Source organism: Lathyrus oleraceus, chromosome 5, assembly GCF_024323335.1.
Source record: "Lathyrus oleraceus cultivar Zhongwan6 chromosome 5, CAAS_Psat_ZW6_1.0, whole genome shotgun sequence".
Classification (NCBI taxonomy): Eukaryota; Viridiplantae; Streptophyta; class Magnoliopsida; order Fabales; family Fabaceae; genus Lathyrus; species Lathyrus oleraceus.
Window position 1 is genome coordinate 315,594,758 of NC_066583.1, and position 5,351 is coordinate 315,600,108.

Genomic DNA, 5,351 nt, shown 5'->3' on the forward strand with positions numbered 1-5,351 from the left:
TCCGAATTAAGAAAGCTATGGCCGAGAATCGCGACCGGAGACCTCTTAAGGAATTTGCCCAACCCTCTGACGAGGAACCTAGTTCTAGTATAGTAAACCCTCTCATTCCTGCCAACAATTTCGAACTAAAACCATCTTTACTGCAATTAGTGCAACAAAACCAATTCGCGGGTCTCTCTACTGAGAACCCAAATCAACATTTAAAAGTCTTTATCCAACTAGGCGACACCTTTAAATCCAATGGTGCTTCACCCGATGCGATCCGTTTGAGATTATTTCCTTTCTCCCTCAGGGATAGAGCATGTTCATGGTTGGATTCACTCCCAGCTAATTCAATAACTACCTGGGAAGACCTTAGAAGAGTATTCCTTGCTAGATATTACCCCCCAGTAAGACTGTTGTTCTTCGAAACCAAATAATTAGATTTACTCAAAACCAAGGAGAATCACTATTTGAAGCCCGAGAGAGATATAAAGAGTTGTTAAGAGTCTGCCCACACCATGGCCTCGAACAATGGCTGATCGTTCATACCTTCTACAATGGACTCCATTATAACACAAAGATGAGCATCGACGCTGCCGCAGGTGGCGCGCTGATGAACAAACCTTACCCTGAAGCTTGTGACCTAATTGAGGATATGGACCAAAACCATTACCAATGGGGAACGGAACGAGCATCAATAGAGAAAAAGGAGACCCAAAGTGGAATACATGAGATAAGCTCTATGGACATGATGCAGGCGAAAATGGACGCTTTAGCCCTTAAGGTCAAACATATGTCTACAAACACTAACACTGCAGCGGTAGTCCACACAGAGTGTGAACTCTATGGATCTAAAGGACACGAATCAGCGGAGTGTAACCTTTTGAACGACCTGAACACCGACCAAGTGAATTACGCCCAAGGTAACCCATTTTCAAACACTTACAAACCTGGATGGAAGAATCACCCAAATTTTTCCTATAAAAACCAGAACCCTATCCAAAATTATGCACCTCAGAGACCACAAGGTTGTCAAGCCCAAACACCAAATCAATCTATGCAAGCTGTGCCTCAGAAGCCTAACCTTGAGAAGATCATGGAGAGCTTTATATCAGGCCAAACTCAGCAAAATAAAGAATTCCTAAACCAGAACATTCACGTAAACGAACTGATAACGCAATTAAGGACCAAGGTTGATCAGATAATCACTCACAACAAGATGCTTGAAACCTGTCATACCCTGATTTTGGCTCTGAAATTTTTTCCCATCACTCATTCATTTTCTTTTCTCCTCATGACTATTTCATCTGGTCACGAATCTATCCACCGACTTGTTTTGTTTAGACTTGTCATCATCTGCTATTCGATAAATCTTTGGGCCTTGCCATTTGTTTTGGGTGTAAGGTAATTAGCTCCTTTAGTCAAGCAGGACTTGGAGCACATTATCATTCGATAAGAATCAGGTGGAATCTCATGACTTTTATTCTCATGTCTTCAATTCAATCCATGTTTTGTCTCCCTCATAAGACACCATTCACCCATTGTTCAAGTTTGTCAATTATGTGGTCGTTCACATTCCTTTGTCCTGTTCCTGATCATGGCTCACTTCTAATGAATTCCTATGCCAAATACAAACAGTACATTCATTTAATCATTCATATTCCAATCATTCATTCATGACCAAGGACCTTCTCACATTCATTCAATCGTAGTCATTCATTCGCACGGTATATGATTAGTTCATAATTTTAAAAGTATCTCACATGAATACTTGGATGTTCTAAGGCAAAGAACAACTATGTTTTGCTATAAGGACACCAATTTTCATTCACATCCAGTGTTATATTCATTACAAATCATGAGATTTTGCTAAGCTTACAAATTTACAGAATGGACATTGGGACCAAATCGAACTCAACTTCCATCACACCGAAGAAACATTCAGGAAACTCTATGTGATTCTAGTATGATACCATATCCAGAACCTTATCAGAGTCAATTCCAGCAACGCCGTCTTGGTGCTCTAGGCATTGAATGGCGTCCTTCTTTGATAAAATATGCTATTGGTCCAGATTTTAGTGTTGGCCAGGAATACCAAGTGATACCTTTGGTTGATTTGGAAGGAGTGCTTGATCCACAACCAGAGTTTTTGGACGCCTTGTTATGGGAGCCTGAATATGACATCGTGAGTGATGATAATGACTCTAAATACAATGTGAATAAGGATAACTCTAGCGCAGCCAAGCAAGGGACTATTAGTGCCATCTCTTCTAGTGACATAGAATACAGTGAAAGCGACTCTAATAATAAGGATGGTCTTAGAAGATCAAGAAGGAAAAGCCATAATATTGTAGTTGAGAGAATGACTTCTAGAAGGCGTGTTAGAAAAAGGAATTTGGAAGAATGTAACGGTAATACTTCTGGAAATAACAAAGTTAAGAAATCCAGAGGAAGCTTAAAATCAGCAACAAAAAAAACCTTCCAAAGCTAAGACATCGAGACCTCGGAGGACTGCTGCCCATAATGCTCGTAATATGTTCTCTCATATTGGCAAAACATCTACTGAAGGGGAAGACAATTATTCTAAAGATGAATCATCAGACAGTTTTCAAGATTCAGAAAATCTCAGTGAACCTGAGAGCAAAGTCCATATTAAGCGGGAAGAAATTAATAAAAGCCCCATTGGAAAAGTCTGCCAATGCATCCAAGCCACCTCCATATTCTGACTCTCAGACAAATCTTGAAAGTAGACCGAGGCTGGTTCTTAAGTTTTCACTTTCTAAGAAGAATGTGCCTTTAGAGGATGCAAGATTTGCACGTGAGAATCAGTTTGATATGGTATGTCAGTCTTCTACACCCCAGCCCCTAGAAAGTGTTCAAAAAACTCTGCCAGACACATATGGTATGTCAGATACTACCAATGCTAACCTTCCGGAAAGCCACAACAGAAATGAAAATGTTATAAATCATCTGGATACATCTATATGTCTCGAGGAGAGCACAGGTCAGAGCAGACAGATGAGAAAACCCACATATGACCTTTCAATATCAGGGGATGCTTTGTTGACTGATACTGAAATTAACGGTCATCCTGAAAATAGTTATTAAAAAGAAACAGCCTCTAGAAGACATTGAAGGTCCTTCCAAACTGAAATTTGGTAGTTCCAAGGCAGATTCAATCGGTACTAGAAATTATGTAATCTCTGGAAATCCTTCTTTTACAGGGCCTGAATGATTACCAGAAGCACTAGAAGGGGGAGATGGCAGAAGTACAAGTTATCCGCAGCTACCGAATTCATATTCTGACCAGAGAAGTTATAATCACATCCATGAAAGGAATAAATCATATAAAAGGGAACCTAATCCTAATGGTTTATGTTTAGACCTCGAAGAAAATGCTTCAGTTTACAACAATCAGCATAGCTTAGGAATTGATTTATCTAAGTTGGCAGCGATCCTATTCGTCGAACGCGATCAATTAGGATGAAAAAACTTATGAGGAGCCAGATGCTTTGAACGAGAGGATTAAAATCCGAGGTGGCCAAAGTTCAAGGGGCACATCCAGCCGGGAAGGTTCTTTCTTTCAAAGTGTTTGATGAACTTCATCAAAGAACAAGGTCTGCCAGAAACAGGTCTGATTGCCAATGATCCTGGTATTTTAGCTCAAAGCATGCCAAATTACCATGTCAAAAAGCTTTCATGGCTAATGCTTTCAGAAAAGAATGCTATGTGCGCTTTAGCAAATATCTCCGGTGGTTTGTCTTATGTCATATCTAGCCTCGAGTCATGCTCTTCTCCTACACAAATTGCCGACACTTTAGGAGCTATAACATCAGCTCTTATGATATATGATAACAAGGCCGAATCTACCAAACCGTCAGATCCATTGGTGGTTGAAGAGACGTTACTCAAACAATTCAAACCTCGCTTTCCTTTCCTTGTGCTAGAACGGGCCATCGAAGCTCTTGCTAGTTTATACGGTAATTCCGTACTCTCAACTGAATTAGCAAATTCCGATGCAAAACGTTTGCTTGTTGGTTTGATAACAATGGCTGCCAATGAAGTGCAAGATGAGCTTATAAAAGCTCTATTGACATTATGCAAAAGTGAAGGCAGTCTATGGCGAGCACTTCGGGGTCGTGAAGGAGTTCAACTTTTGATATCTCTTCTTGGCTTTTTCATCAGAACAGCAGCAACAACCAGAACAGCAACCTCAGGAGGATGCTAATGTCCATTCTAATGGGAATGCAAAGGATAATGGTAATCAAGTCCCAACAGCCTCTGGTGGTGAACCAATGGAGACTGATAAACCAGAGAACCCCGGCTCAGCCTAATTTTTGTTGTTTATTTTGCTATGAAATTCATTACATGTCCAGTCCATTTGTGTCTTGTGTAAGCATATGGATTATGCCTGGGACAAAGGTCTGGGTGAGTTGACAGAGAGTTGCTGATGCTGTATGTTGTTAGTAGTTGGATTGTCAAGCAAGTTTTGTTTTATTGTGATTTTGGTGCAGAGGCTGGGCAGTCCAATTCAATTGATGGTCAAGACATACTCGGCTCTTCAAAATCACATGTGAATTCTGACGAGTCCTCCGATGAGGTCGATTTTGAAAGTTTGGGTAGAATTTATAGTGGAGCAGCCGCCTCTTCTTCATCCTCTATATCTAAACCAGAATCTTGTAGTTTGGCTGCTAATCCTCTGCTAAGTTCTTCTTCCGTAGATTCCTTTTACAAGTTGAGATGTGAGTGTAAATTAATCCACTGCTGCAGGTCTTGGGTGCAAACACTGGGAAGAGTGGTTCAAGAACATTTGCCGTTTACTACATATCTGTTACAGATGTAAATAATAACAGTTGGTCAATTAAAAGAAGGTTTCGTCATTTTGAAGAGCTGCATCGGCACCTGAAAGAGTTCCCTGAGTATAATCTCCATTTGCCACCGAAACATTTTCTGTCAACTGGTTTAGATGTAGCAGTAATTCAAGAATGGTGTGAATTGCTTGATAAATATTTGAAGAAACTTATGCAGCAACCTAAAGTTTCAGAGTCAATTGAATTATGGGACTTTCTGAGTGTTGACTCTCAAACCTACATATTCTCAAATTCTTTTTCCATCATGGAAACATTACCAGTTGGTCTGAACTCTAAGTTACCTGAGAAGACCAAAATCAGTTCCAGCAAAATTCATCTGAAGATTGTCCTAGGAGTGCTCAATACCTTTCATTTCCATCTGGTCAGCACGACTTATCGTCATCAGCACCTCAATTCACACCTCCTCCCTGCAAGCATCAAACAATACATCATATTCAAGTGAACTAGCAGCCGTGAATAGCTTTTTACCGGCTGTAAAAATTCACAAGCAACAAAAGG

General features: G+C 40.2%; 1 non-coding gene across 1 annotated transcript; it reads right to left on the reverse strand.

Annotated features, from left to right (window-relative positions):
- Positions 1-400: 400 nt before the first annotated feature.
- On the reverse strand, positions 401-507 carry LOC127089679 (small nucleolar RNA R71). The gene has a single exon (XR_007791239.1). It is a non-coding gene; the product is annotated as a small nucleolar RNA R71 (small nucleolar RNA).
- Positions 508-5,351: the final 4,844 nt, after the last annotated feature.